We start from the raw sequence: 16233 nt of genomic DNA on the forward strand, positions 1-16233 counted from the left end.
ATATCGTATATGTAGCAAGCACACTTGGGTTTTTTGTGCATTGAAAATGCATGTTTAAAGATACTGTACACATGAAATGATAAATATGTTCTATTATGTATTTCCCCTCCCAGAACCCTGGAACCACCACGGATGTGAAGTCTTTCTTTTTTCTGTTTTTCTTCATGAATAACGCTCACCGAGAGGTTCTCGAGAGTGTTAAACAATTACATTTGCATCAAACATGCCGCACACACACCAGTGTGCCCTGGCCAGTAGCAAGTAACACAGCTCAGGAGAGAACATTAAGCGTGACATTTCACTTGCATTTCAAAGTAATGCCGTGTCACCCGTGTTACCCTGACCCACACTGCAGGGACCCCCATCCAAGCTGGTATAAAATTGTACTATCCTCCCTCATCTTTTTAAGTGTCAACCCTCTGTCTTCGTTTGGTACTTAAAATTTGAAAAAGTGGGTATATGAGAATAAAGTGACTGTAGCGGTGTGATAATGACACCCATTGAAGGACAAGCTGCGCTGGGGGAAGTCACCCTGGGTGGGGAGTGTATGTGCATGTGTGTGAGAGAGTGGAGAAGAGAGTGGGGGTGTGCAGCGTTGCGACTCCATGTGTGTACAAGAAAGAGATTTAAGTAGAGAGGGAGAGCTGAGCAAGCAGCGGAGATTGGGAGAGTAACTGTGAGCTGCAGGGTCGAGGAGAAAGCAGCAGCAGCCCGTCTTTCTTAATCTGTCGCCTCTCGGATCTCCCCGAGCTGAGCGCAGCTGTCGGGCTGCTGCTGCTGCTTGCTTACTACGGGTGGATTCTGCGGTCCCGTACACAGCCCACTTTGCCGAACAGCTTCACGCAAAGTCTCCTCATTTGCCTGCACGTGGTTGAAGGTTTGACGCACTGGACGTGAAACACCCATGATCCCCAGCCAGCACACCCTCTCACTAAGGTAGGCACACAAGTCTTTGTATCATTCACCAACTTTGCTTTTTCATCTGACGAACCATGTTTATTCAGGGGAAAAAAAGATCAGCAAAGGAACTTTCCCAGGGTTAGGTTGCATTGTTCATTGGCTGTGATTTGACCTTTAGTCGTGCACAAAAACGTTCCTATGGACTCTTTTCTCTTATTAACTGACCACTCTGCTTGTGTGTCCATACAGTTAATGCTTCTTTTGCCTCAACGGCGGTTTTCAGATTATTGTCAAGTGGCGCTCAGAGATTAGAATGAGTTGCTATCTATGAGATATGCTTGTTGAAAAGGTTGAGAGGGTGCATGCCACAATCTGAGCCCTGCAGGTGACAGCTAGTTCTAAGAATTGACGGTGTGGATTATATGATCTCCTGCATTCAAGGGATGAAGCGGTGGATGTTTAACACAACATATGTGATGTTCGGAGTTCAATGAGGCATCAGAAGAATCCACATTCAGTCTATACTTTCTTTGAAATGGTAATCAACGGGCAACAAAGTGCTCTCCATCTCCTTCCACAGGAGTGTGAATATGCTTCCAATTAGGATTTCTCGACACAAATAGGGCTATTCAAATGTCGCGGTATATGATTACATTTGAAAGAAGTGGAGCACTTAAAGGTTTTACATGACAACATTGTTTATGTCACAACACTTTCTGAATAGACCACTCTGGTGATAAAGGGAAGGGAAAAAAATCTCTTCCAACGGGTAGATCTTTGTGCTGCACTAAGTCCCCGTGCAGGGCAGTCGTTCATCTAAACCAGGGGGCGGCAACCTTTACCACTCAAAGAGCCATATCGACCCGTTTCACAAAATACGGAAGACAATGGGAGCCGCAATTATTCTCGCCAATATCTGCTGGTGGTCACCCAGATGACAAGAATAAGGGCATGCTATGAAGCCATTGCCTTAAACACCTTCTACAACATGTACAAACTGCTTGCCAGTCCAGCAACATGTTGTGAGAGGCTTCCGCAGATGCGCGCACACGACAACTTGAACACTCCTACTAATATGCGCCACATTGTGAACCCACACAAAAGAAGAATGACAAACACATTTCAGGAGAAAATCCTCACAGTAACACAACATAAACGCAACACAACACATACCCAGAATCCTTTGCATCCATGACAATTCCTGACTATGTTATACCCTCGCGAGCACCAAACCCCGCCCACCTCAACCACGCGTCGGCATGCAAATAGCATTCCGTGTATGGCGGGCGTGATGATGTTCAAGAGGACGCAAATAGCATTCCGTTAATGGCGGGCGCGATGGTGTTCAGAAGACGTTAAGAGTGATATCATCACGGCACGCCCTTAATATTGTAGTCCGAGTGAAAATTGGAGAACGTTGACTCAGGGTGATGTCCGGGAGAGGCATTGATTTCCGGAATCTCCCCGCAACAATCTGGGGGGTCGGCAATTGTGCAGCTGAGCCACATCAGAGTTGCCAAAGAGCCGCATGCGGCTCCGGAGCCGCGGGTTGCCGACCGCTGATCCAAACCATTTGACTTACGACAAAAGACCAGAATGATTGTGGATAAGGGTGAGAACGATCAATCATGATGAAGACCTACTGTATTTTTGCCAACATTCATACCACTATCACTAATCGTATGGAATAATTATGGCAGCTTTTTTTCATAGTCGCCGGCTGTACCTCAAGAGACAATGGTACCTACTACAAGGGAGAAAAGAGGTTATTGATGTACATCAATGAGGATAAGAGCCTCAATCCCCGTGCGGCACACACCGCTTAGTGTTAATACACTTTGCACTGTAAGATTTTTATAGTGTCAGCATTAGTCTCACTGTCAATCATAATGTCTTGTGACATATGCTGCCCATCCGTCCAGAATGTATTTATGGCAGTGGCGATTATTGTACAGTGCAAGAAAAAGCTAAGCTTCCCCCAAAATGTATATATATATATAAAAAAATAAGTGGTTGAATATATACTTTTATGTTTACATGTCATTGACTAATTAATATGTGTTAGAATGCGTTCTAACTTTTGTTCAGATTCAGATACTTTTGCAACAGCTGATACATCTCTCTTTGCATTTAACGTGGTAAGGTCACAGTGCATTAAACAGTGTTAGATAGATAGATAGATAGATAGATAGATAGATAGATAGATAGATAGATAGATAGATAGATAGATAGATAGATAGATAGATAGATAGATAGATAGATAGATAGATAGATAGATAGATAGATAGATAGATGGATAGATAGATAGATAGATAGATAGATAGATAGATAGATAGATAGATGGATAGATAGATAGATAGATGGATAGCACTTTATTGATTCCTTCAGGAGAGTTCCCTCGGGAAAATTACAATTCCAGCAGCAGTGTACAGAATTGAGATATAATTCAAAGAGTAAATAATGGGGGTATAAATGGAAATAAAAATACATTATATTACAATGACAATAAAATAAAAAGCAACAATAAGAATAAAAATATAACAGTAAAAATAAGAATATAACAGGAGAAACTAGGCAGCAGTGACCATATTATGAACATGTATTGCACTGTTATTGCACGGTTTTTGTTGCAGTTTATTTCAAAATTGTTATTGTTTTGCATCCCCTGTCATCCTAGTACCTGATCCCCTACTACTACCCCCCCCCCACCCCAAAAAAGAGGAGGTGTACAGTCTGATGGCATGTGAGACAAAGGAGTTTTTTAGTCTATTAGTCTAGTGTTGATGATATGCGTCTATCGACTTCAATGGGGGAGCATAGAGTGGGTTTTTACACTTAGATCAGTGGTTCTTAAGCAGGGTTCGATCAAACCCTAGGGGTTCGGCGAGTCGACCTCAGGGGTTTCGGCGGAGATCAAAACACACCCGACTGTTCGTGTAAATACAAACTTGTGGGCATATTACAGATATGGCAACAGCTGACTGATTTGCAGGTGTTTAATTTGTTATGCACTGTCTTAGTTTTGTTGTTTGAACAAGGTGATGTTCATGCACGGTTGATTTTCTGCACCAGTAAACAAAAAACATGGTAACTTTTTAGTATGGGGAACATATTCACCATTAATTAGTTGCTTATTACCATGCAAATTAGTAACCTATATAAAATCTCTTAAGTAGTCATTGAGTATTAATTAATGCCTTTTTCGTCATGGCCTTATTATAACCCTAACCCTCTAACCCTGACCCTAACCCTAACCAAATAACTCTAAATTAAGTCTTTGTTACTTAGAATATATTCCCCTATACTAAAGTGTTACAAAAACATACAACTTTGTCTTGAATTTGAAAAAAAACAAAAACGTTATTTTTCACATAAGATATAATATAATATGAAACTGGTGGGGTCCAGTACCTCCAACAAGGTTAAGAACCACTGACTTAGATAGATAGATAGATAGATAGATAGATAGATAGATAGATAGATAGATAGATAGATGGATAGATAAATTAATATTACTATCTATCTTAGATAATGGGGCGGCGTGGCGCAGTGGGAAAGTGGCCGTGCGCAACCCGAGCGTCCCTGGTTCAATTCCCACCTAGTACCAACCTCGTCATGTCCGTTGTGTCCTGAGCAAGACACTTCACCCCTTGCTCCTGATGGGTGCTGGTTGGCGCCTTGCATGGCAGCTCCCTCCATCAGTGTGTGAATGTGTGTGTGAATGGGTAAATGTGGAAGTAGTGTCAAAAGCGCTTTGAGTACCTTGAAGGTAGAAAAGCGCTATACAAGTACAACCCATTTATCATTTATAATTGCTTGGCTTTGTCCAGCCCACGGACGCCAAGCATCTCTAGAAGTGAATGGAAAGTGGTCTTGGCCTCCAGTTGGCCTGAACGCAGATGCTCCGTATGAAGCTGAATCCCTTTTTCGATTGACAGGAAAATGAGCTTGTCAGCAATATTCAAATATAAACCTCTGCCAGATCGTTTTTTCAAGTTACATTCCTTTGAGTTGATATGGAGAACTTTACAATTCTCTCAGTGATGCTTCTTTATAATATCTGCCATTTTTTTTTTAAATCTTCTTTCTGTAATTGGAGACTGTACTTGTGTTAAGATAGCAGCCGAAAATGAGCCTCCCCTACTTGAAAGACCAGCAGCCGCCACTGTTTTATGAGCACCCTGTACCACACAAAAGCATAATTCCTTACATACCACTGGTGCCAACTGGATTCAAGTGAAGGACTGAAGCTTAGCACAAGATGCATACAGATCAGGTCCAAACTTTTCACAAGATTTTATTAACAATAAATGCTGGACAGACAAGACCAAGGCAGGTTGAAGTATCACATCTCTCTGCATTTGTAGAGGGTATATAACTAACACACACGAAATGTGTGCTACCGCCTGTAATAATGATGGAAACCATATCCAATATTCCACATGGGAGACAAAGATTTGATAGTCCTGCTGCCGGCAGAAATTTGGTACTCGCTTCTGTTTGACAAATGTGTTTTCAATTCCCCCAATGAAGACCACAAAACCCTGAACAATAAAAGACATGTATTAGCCGGGCTTCTCTTCATATTTTACTGAGAGAGAGCAGGCATCAGAATTCATTGGTCTGCTCGGAACTGGAAATGGCACATAATGATTGACACATATTTTAATATAAAGGGAAAATTGATTCAAAACAAGCACTCTGCTTTACTACTTGCCACAAAAACAAAAGCAACCAACGCTAAGAAAAATGAATATTTTAATTATGGATATTTATTTAGGATGAAAACAATTTGATAAAATATTCACAACACTCGAACGGTGAATACATTTATGCTCCTGCGAAAATGTTGTGGACGATAAAATCCTAGTTGGTTTTCATTAATTCAGCAAGTGAACACCGTGCTCTCTGCACGCACTGACACTGCATGATTCATTATTAAATCGTGTTATTCATGCAGTGTAGTGATACAACACAGTTAGTATTACTGCTAGACAGTACAGATGTGTGGACAGCAGTTTTCTCATCTTTGTGCAAAGGGCAGGCTTTTTGCAGTGTGCAATCATGGTAATGGAACAGTTTAATTGCCTCATAGCATTGAATGATCAAGGTCATTCTTTATCAGATCACTGCGCATTTCCTGCAAGTCTTCTGGATAACATGCCTTACTTTGCCCCCGACTATTGGTTTTGATTGTGTATGCGTGTACAGGCCATTTTGCTGAAGAGCGAGGTTGAAGAGAAATTGCAAGAGCTAATTAATTTGTGTGGTTAGGGACTATACCAACTTGATAAGGATGTGGATTTTTTATTTATTTATTTTTTCTTTTCTTTTTGCATTTTATGTCCATATTAGCACACCATGTATCCTGTTTAGGAACACAGGGAGAAAAACCGACTTCCATTCCAGTTGATTTAGTTTGACAGATGGGCGACTTGGGCGTATTACCTGTCAGTCATAAGCCTGACACGTTTCAACCAAGCGGTATTGTTAAGTTTTGTGCAGAATGTAGACAGCGTGAAATCATAGCGGTAAGACAGCATGTATTGTAACTTGCCAGTTGATTAATCATTGCCCCTAAAGGTGACACAAAAAAGTGTGATGTGCTGATGTCTGAACACAAGTAAGCAGAAAGCAAATAGCTTTTCTGTCTCTTCCACTCTGACATTCAAGTAGAACACAGAAGTGTCTGTCATCTTACCAAAGGGCAGCAGAGTGACTACCTTCACCTTACAGCAGTTTTACAACCTTTTCTGAGCCAGGCAAATTTTTTTCATTGAAAAAATCCTGAGGCACACCTCCAGTAGGAAACATTAAAAAATGAAACTCAGCAGCCGATATTGACAGTAAGAATTCATTCTTGCAAATGTTGGATATGAATTCAAACCATGACCAAGCATGCATCATTAAAGCTCTTGTCTCAAAGTAGGTGTGCTGTCACGACCTATCACATCACGCTGTGACTTATTTAAAGTTTTTTTTTGGTGTTTTCCTGTGTGTAGTGTTTTAGTTCTTGTCTTGCACTCCTATTTTGGTGTTGATTCTCATGTTATGTACAGATGGACTTTGTGGATGCCGTCTGCTCCATACGCTGTAAGTTTTTGCTGTTGCCCAGCATTCTGTTTTTGTTTAATTTGCAGCCAGTTCAGTTTTAGTTTGGTCTTGCATAGCCAACCCACAGCTTCAATGCCATTTGTTTATTTTAGGTTTAAGCATGAGATACGTTTTTACCTGCACGCAGCCTCCCGCTGTCGTCTGCATATTGTGTTCGGGGGGGGGGGGCGTGGTTGGGGCGGGGGGCGAGTGGTTAAGAGGGGTGGCGTATGATTCACCAACTCGAGAATTTAATATATATTTCACATATATATATATATATATATATATATATATATATATATGTATGTATGAAATAATTGACTTTAAGTGAATTCTAGCTATATATATATATATACATTTATTTTTTTATTTTATTATATACAGTATATAAATACAATAAATAGTTGAATTTCCGACGGCACCTATCAAATACACAGTAATAAAAACACAGTTGTTCTACTAACTGTACTGTGCTTTCTGGTTACTAAAAAACAACATCAACACTTACCTTTCACTATTTGAGTAACCTTTGTTCTGCCATTTGCGTATTGGCGAGCGATCTCCGAATCCAGGAACATATCCTTTACGGATTTGTTGTAGACATCCGCAAATGAGAACGGGATGTTGCTTCCAGCTATCAACATAGCCATCCATCTTTGTCTCAGCATGAGATACACCATCGGGTCTCCAAATTGCAAGATGGGCCATAATACTGGGTTGTGAACGATGCTGCGCTGCGGACGCTTTGTGCTTTGCTGACTGACCGTTCATGGCTGAATATCCGTTCGGCCGCCGTGTTCAATGGAGAAGTCTGTTCTACAAAATTTACAGGCAACATACCCCTTCCCCTTCGAACTCTCCTGGATAAACTGAAATTCTTGTTTTCAATCGTTCTGGAACTTGCAAGCGTATTTCTTCATTTTGCTCGTCAAAGGTGTAATATATAGGGTTGGAGTCAATAACCAGGCGACGTGATGAAGTTACGTCTCTTTACTGTGGGCTTCAGAACAGACATTATATTCTATGTACAGTAGATGGCAGTATTGTCCTGTTTAAGAGGGTCACAACATTGAGTCAGGTTCTCATGGAACTGGAGTGGGCGTGGCCCACAGCTCCGTCTGAATTTCGAGAGATTTTCGGGTGAAAATTTGTCCCGGGATGTTTTCGGGAGAGGCGCTGAATTTCGGGAGTCTCCCGGAAAATCCGGAAGGGTTGGCAAGTATGGTATGAATGTGAGTGTGAATGTTGTCTGTCTATCGGGGTTGGCCGCGCGATGAGGTGGCGACTTGTCCAGGGTTTGCACCGCCTTCCGCCCGACTGTAGCTAAAATAGGCACCAGCCCCCCCGCGACCCCAAAGGGAATAAGCGGTAGAAAATATATGGCTGGATGGATAACAGCTGCAGCAGAAAATATATATTATAAACAAAGAGAAGCAGCTAACATAGAAGGTGTCAGGTAATAGACATCATCTATTGCTGTACGGCGAGTGATTATACAGCTGGGTGGAGTGTGGAATGAAGGAGTTCTTGAATCGAACACTGTTGGATCGTAGCTGAAGGAGCCTGTTGGAGTATGAGCTCCGCTGTCCTCAATTGTCTGGTGGAGTGGGTAGCCAGGATTGTCCATGATGGCCAGCAGTTTGTCCAGTGTCTTCCTGTCCCTCACTGACACAAACGCCTACAACTGCGTGCCAATAATTTGGCCGGCTTTCCTGATCAGTTCATCAATCCGGTTTAAGTCCCTTTTGCTGGTGCTGCTGCCTTAACAAACCACTGCAAAGTACAGGTCACTGGCCACAACAGACTGATAAAAGATCTCCAACAGCTTGCTGTACACATTAAAGCGGAACATTATCACCAGACCTATGTAAGCGTCAATATATACCTTGATGGTGCAGAAAAAAGACCATATATATTTTTTAACCGAGTTCCGAATTCTAAATGGGTGAATTTTGGCGAATTAAACGCCTTTCTGTTTATCGCTCTTTTTCCGATAACATCAGAACGTGACGTCTCCGAGGTAATACAGCCGCCATTTTCATTTTCAACCCATTACAAACACCGGGTCTCAGTTCTGTTATTTTCCGTTTTTTTGACTATTTTTTGGAACTTTGGAGACATCATGCCTCGTTGGTGTGTTGTCGGAGCGTGTAAAAACTCTAACAGGGAGGGATTCAAGTTGCACCACTGGCCCGAAGATGCGAAAGTGTCTGCCGCCAGACCCCCATTGAATGTGCCAAAGTGTCTGCACATTTTACCGGCGATGACAGACATGGCACAGAGATGTATGGATAACCTGCAGATGCATTCACAACGATAAATTCAACGAAATCACAAAGGTGAGTTTTGTTGATGTTGACTTATGTGCTAATCAGACATATTTGGTTGCGGCGTGACTGCCAGATAATCGATGCTAACATGCTACGCTAATCGACGCTAACATGCTATTTACCGGCGGTGCTAAAGCAAACATGGCACAGAGATGTATGGATAACCTGCAGATGCATTTGCAACTATAGTCAACGAAATCACAAAGGTGAGTTTTGTTGATGTTGACGGCCAGCTAATAGATGCTAACATGCTACGCTAATAGATGCTAACATGCTATTTACCGGCGGTGCTAAAGCAAACATGGCACAGAGATGTATGGATAACCTGCAGATGCATTTGCAACTATATTACGTTTCCATCCACCCGCATTTAATGCGAAAAAACACTTACTTACCAATCGAAGGATTTAAGTTGCTCCAGTGTCACGAGATGCGAAAGTCCTGATCGTTTGGTCCCCGCATTTTACCGGCGATGCTAACGCAGCTATTCGGCCATGCTTCAGTTTCTTCTTCAATACTTTCATTCTCTAACCATCCGTTTCAATACATGCGTAATCTATTGAATCGCTTAAACCGCTGAAATCCGGGTCTGAATCCGAGCTAATGTCGCTATATCTTGCTGTGGTATTCGCCATTGTTTGTTTGCATTAGCAGCACTGTATGACGTCACAGGGAAATGGAGAGTCGCATCGCAAATAGCAAAAATCAAGCACTTTAAAGCTTTTTTTAGTGATATACGGGGACCGGTAAAATTTGGAAAAAAACTTCCAAAAATACAACAAGCCACTGGGAATTGATTTGTATTGTTTTTAACCCTTTTGAAATTGTGATAATGTTCCCCTTTAAAGGACCTAAGCTTTCTCAGGAAAAAGAGTCTGCTCATGCCCTTCTTGTAAACAGCTTTGCAGTTATCCTTTCAGTTCAGTCTGCTGTTTAAGTGGACTCCCAGGTATTTGTACTGCCCCACTACTGTCCCCCACGGCCCTTAATCTTGATGGGCTCCAGAAGGGTCATTCTCTTCTTGAAGTTGATGACCAGCTCATTGATCTTGTCCACATTAAGGAGCAGTTGGTTCGCCTGAGACCACTCCACAAAGTCAGCCATCAGTGTCCTATACTCCAATTCCTGTCCCTCTCTGATACACCCGACCACAGCTGAGTCATTAGAGTATTTCTGCAGGTGGCAGGACCTGAAACTGTACTGGAAGTCTGAGGTGTACAGGGTGAACAGGAAAGGAAACAGGACGGTTCCCTGTGGAGCACCTACACCACTTACCACAGTATCCGACACGGAGCTCCCCAGTCACACAAACTGGGGCCTGTCAGACAAGTAATCAGTGATCCAGGAGACGATGGATGAACTGACACCCAACCTGAGCAAGTTGTCAATCATCAGAATTGGCTGAATGGTGTTAAAGGGATTGGAGAAATCAAAGAACATGATCCTCACAGTGCCCTTCCCACCATCCAGGTGAGAGTGAGCATGATGCAGCAGGTAGATAACAGCATCATCCACTCCTACATGGGACTGATACGCAAACTGTAAGGGATCCAGGGAAGGAGCCACCAGTGGTTTCAGCTGTTCCAGTAGAAGTCTCTCGAGGATCTTCATGACACGAAACATCAGGGCAACCAGTCTGAAGTCATTCAAGCCCGATGGGATGGGCTTATTGGACACCTGCACTATGCACAATGTTTTCCATAGCGCTGGTATCCGTTCTAACTTCAGACTCAGTTTGAAGATGAAGTGCAAGATCTCAGTTAGCTGAGCAGCACAAGTCTTCAGGACCCAGGGCTTGACTCGGTCAGGGCCTGCTGACTTGGCTGGGTTGAGTCTTTCCAACTGTTGTCTCACATGTCCAGGTGTCAGGTGGCTTTCTCAGTGGGGGGATAAGTAACAGCGGTGGCAGGCAACAGAGAAGGAGTTTGTAGATTGATGTTCAGGGGAGGTGTGAGGACAGGAGTAGTGGGGTGAGGGCCAGTAAGGGGTGCATTGCTAAATCTATTGAAAAACAAATTCAGCTCATTGGCTCTTTATACATCATCATCCAGCAGTTTGGTTTTGTTGTTGAAGCCTGGGATGGTTTTTATGCCCTTCCACACATCACGAGTGTTATTCTGTTGGAGTTTGGCCAACAGAATAACACTTTAATAACAATAACAATTTTAACCCAATTAGATGAAATTACATAATCCCCCACGACACACCATACTGTATTTCCCGGTACACTAGTGTGCCGCGCCACAGTGGATGAAAAACACTGCCTGTCACAACCAAATCCCTGCACATGTCGACAGACAAAAGTGGATCTGTTATGGGAGGCTTTTTTGGTCAAAAATGAGGGATGTCAATCGGTTGAAATTGTAGTTAACGCATAATTAATCATGATTAATCACAAATATAATTATTTTATCTTTATTTAACGTATCATAAAGCCTCTACCAAATTCGTCACGTTCCTTTGTGTCCTTGGGCAAATTACTTCACCCTTGCTCCTGCTGGGTCGTGGTTAGGGCCTTGCATGTCAGCTCCCGCCATCAGTGTGTGAATGGGTGAATGTGGAAGTAGTGTCAAAGCGCTTTGAGTACCTTGGAGGTAGAAAAGCACTATACAAGTATAACACATTTATCATTTTTTAATATTATTAATGTGTTTGCCAAATGCTAATGTTTATTTTTAAACTGCTCAACACAAAATGGACACAACCAAACTTTTACAGACACAGAAACACTAACTCTCAGATAAGAAATTCTGTAATTTCCAACACGTAAAGGGATTTACGTGTTGGAAACGTAAAAAAAAAACGTAATTTTTCGACAAATTTTATTTTGTGTACATCTAAAGATTGCAGATATACTCGTTGAAACATGGAATCTTTACATAGGTGTTTGTGTTCATTAATTGTTGTTTTTGTCTTTGCAAAAGACAGTGCCTCCAAAACGTCATATACTGTAGTAGCCCACCTCAAAAGTCATGGAGCACAGTGTTCGTCCCCCTCCACTGCGTTGTCTTCCTTGGTGTCGGAGTTAATGGGACTTGGGGTTGCTTCGTTGCGAGTTTTCTCGGCCTCATTTTTCCTTTCCCTTTTGTCTCGAGGTGATGCAATCTTTTTGTTTTGGGGCCTGTCGGTGGTGGTAGATTTGTATTTCGTGCAGCAGCTGTTCCTTACTTGATGGCCAGGTGAGATCGTCGTAAGCATTTGGGCTGTGTTTTGTGCACAGCTTCCGCCATCCTAGTCACTGCCGTTGTGTCCTTGGGCAAGACACTTTACCCACCTGCTCCCGGTGTCACCCACACTGGTTTAAATGTAACTTAGATATTGGGTATCACAATGTAAAGCGCTTTGAGTCACTAGAGAAAAGCGCTATATAAATATAATTCACTTCACTTCACTTCACATTTCGTCATGCCTTCGCCATGATGAAGGTGAGTGCATAACATGCTAAATGGCTGACCAAATGGGTGTGTGTGTGTGTGAGCGGTTAATTTTCATTGTTTCACCGTGACCCGTTCGGCAATTGTCTGATGCAATGGGGCTTAGTTTATAGCTGGCTTGTGAACCTGGAAAAATCCATAAATTGGCAGCAGCATTTTATAAAGCGCAGGGTTCATTGCATAGAAAAAAAGTTGTGGCTTGTAGTCTTGAAATTATTTTACTCTTTCACACATGCTTACCACTTCTGACACAGGCCTTCTTACCTCCTATAACCGTCATTGGTGCATAATGAGAAGTGCAGCGCTAGTTGTGTTATGAGGGCTGCTGACTTTACTTGCACAATACCTGCACTAAGGACTTGTTGCAGATGTCTGAGACTGCATTCATTAGTACTCAAATGAGGCACCCATAGCTACAGAACTATATTTTTTGGAGTATAGAGCACACATATAAACCGCACTGGCTAAATTTTAGAAGTACAAAAAAAAAAGTTTTCATATATTCCCCGCACGATTTAAAAAAAAAAAATGTTTTATTAATTAATTGTTCTCAAACAGTGCAAGTTACACGGCAGTAAAACAGATGATCAAACAAAACAGTAGTCATCATCATGGACCACAAGCTGTGAAAGCTACTTTTCAAATCAGCTAAACAGACTCAAAAACTCCACAGTGGCGTTTTGGTGAATTAACTGATAATAGAATAATTTCATTTTAAGTTAATAATACTAACACAAACACTCAAAAACATGTGAGCATATTAGTTAATGCTAGCAATGCTAGCGTAATTATATCACGATAGCACGCACAAATATGCATGAAAACACTCCTACAGAAATGGCTCATGGGACGGTTTAATAAGTAATAATTGTTTTAGTCATACTGCAAAACTAACAAACGTTGCTTGGGCTGATGAATGAACACTCCTTCGGTACACTTTGGACAACTTAAAAGACAGAACAGCACTTGTACTTCCAGTTGAAAGCACTAAATGAAAGGACACTGCAGGACCTGCAGTGAGCGAACTCGTGCAAAAGATGGCTCCATAACACAAACAATAACACACATTTTTAGTGTATTTGCTTGTTTAAAAAAAATATATATATACTTGCATAACGGCTATCGGTGAAGAAAAATCCATAAAGGAGCTGCACTGTTTTATAAGGTATTGTGTGACGCTTGGCGGGCATTGTGATGCGAGAAGTGCTCTTCCTGGATGCAGATCGGGCACGGACACAGGGTACGGTAAGAAATAATGGTTTATTTAACTAGAAACAGGCTAAGAACAAAAACACTGGTGCTAGGCAGAAAAGGCGAACCGAAAGCGCTAGCATGGGAGCTAGGGAAACAAACAGAAACACTTACATTTGGCACAAAAGGCAAAACAAAGAGCTACTAGCATGTGAGCTAGAGAAACAACAAAAGGCTAAGCGCGGAAGCATTAGGGAGTCCAAATACAGAAAGCTGAGGCGTCACTAGTGAAACACAAAATAGTATGTAACACAAGCTACGAGGAGAGAATGAGTGAACGGAAAGGGCAGGCTTTAATACAGAACGTGATTAATAAACACAGGTGTGCTCAAGGCAGGTGAAAATTGATTTACCATGGTGACAAAACAAACAAGGAAGTGCACAAACTAAGAATCGGAAGAGTCCAAGAACAAACAAGATACACAAAAGGACTCAAAAACAAAAACTATGTATGATCCGGCCGGCGGATCATAACATGTTGGGTCCAAAAGCAGAAAAAAAGTAGTGGGTTGTAGTGCAGAATTTACACTACTCCTTTTTGCTTTCTGGTTACTACTGTTCACGTTGGCACCAATGCCAATGTGGAACAACGTTTCAGTAACTCATACAACAGTCGGAGCAAAACATACATACAAACCCCGTTTCCATATGAGTTGTGAATTTGTGTTAGATGTAAATATAAATGGAATACAATGATTTGCAAATCATTTTCAACCCATATTCAGTTGAATATACTAAAAAGACAACATATTTGATTTTCAAACTGATAAACTTTTTTTTGTGCAAATAATCATTAACTTTAGAATTTGATGCCAGCAACACGTGACAAAGAATTTGGGAAAGGCGGCAATAAATACTGCTAAAGTTGAGGAATGCTCGTCAAACACTTATTTGGAACATCCCACAGGTGTGCAGGCTAATTTTAAACAGTTGGGTGCCATGATTGGGTATAAAAGCAGCTTCCATGAAATGCTAAGTAATTCACAAACAAAGATGGAGTGAGGGTCACCATTTTGTAAGCAAATTGTGGAACAGTTTTGGAACAACATCTCTCAACGAGCTATTGCAAGGAATTTAGGGATTTTACCATCTACGGTCTGTAAAATCATCAAAAAGTTCAGAGAATCTGGAAAAATCACTGCACGTAAGTGATGATAATACGGACCTTTGATCCCTCAAGCGGTACTGCATCAAAAACCGACATCAGTGTGTAAAGGATATCACCACATGGGCTCAGGAACACTTCATAAAACCACTGTCACTAACTACGGTTGGTAGCTATATCTGTAAGTGCAAGTTGAAACTCTGCTATGCAAAGCCAAACCCATTTATCAACAATATCCTGAAACGCCACCGGCTTGGCTGGGCCCAAGCTCACCCAAGATGGACTGATGCAAAGTGAAAAGGTGTTCTGTGGTCTGACGAGTCCACATTTCAAATTATATTTGGAAACAGAGGATGTGGTGTCCTCCAGAACAAAGAGGAAAATAACCATTTGGATTGTCAGAGGCGCAAAGTTCAAAAGCCAGCATCTGTGATGGTATGGAGGTGTATTAGTGCCCAAGGCATGGGTAACTTACACATCTGTAAAGGCACCATTAATGCTGAATGGTCCATACAGTTTTTTGAACAACATATGCTGCCATCCAAGCGCCGTCTTTTTCATTGACACCCCTGCTTATTTCAGCAAGACAACGCCAAGCAACATTCAGCACGTGTTACAACAGCCTGGCTTCGTAAATAGAGTGCGGGTACTTTCCTAGCCCGCCTGCAGTCCAGACCTGTCTCCCATTGAAAATGTGTGGCGCATTATAAAGCATAAAATAGGACAGCGGAGACCCCGTACTATTTAACGACTAAAACTACATAAAACAAAAATGGGAAAGAATTCCACTTTCAAAGCTTCAACAATTAGTTTCCTAGTTCCCAAACGTTTATTGAGTGTTGTTAAAAGAAAAGGTGATGTAACACAGTGGTGAACATGCCCTTTCCCAACTACTTTGGCACGTGTTTCATTCATGAAATTTTAAGTTAATTATTATTTGCAAAAAAAAAAATAAGTTTATGAGTCTGAACATCAAATATCTTGTCTTTGTAGTGCATTCAATTGAATATGGGTTGAAAAGGATTTGCAAATCATTGTATTCCGTTTATATTTACATCTAACACAATTTCCCAACTCATTTGGAAACGGTGTTTGTACGTTAACCAAATTGCTATAC

At 41.6% G+C, this 16233-nt stretch overlaps 1 protein-coding gene across 1 annotated transcript in view; it reads left to right on the plus strand.

Moving 5' to 3' along the window:
* The first annotated feature begins 644 nt into the window (after positions 1-644).
* opn7b (opsin 7, group member b) overlaps positions 645-16233 on the plus strand; it is a 227969-nt gene continuing 212380 nt past the window's right edge. The window contains exon 1 of the mRNA XM_061904395.1: positions 645-936. The gene's annotated coding sequence lies outside the window, so the exon portion shown is untranslated. The remainder of the gene's footprint in view (positions 937-16233) is intronic.

The sequence above is a fragment of the Nerophis ophidion genome, linkage group LG06 (genome assembly GCF_033978795.1).
Source record: "Nerophis ophidion isolate RoL-2023_Sa linkage group LG06, RoL_Noph_v1.0, whole genome shotgun sequence".
NCBI lineage: Eukaryota > Metazoa > Chordata > Actinopteri > Syngnathiformes > Syngnathidae > Nerophis > Nerophis ophidion.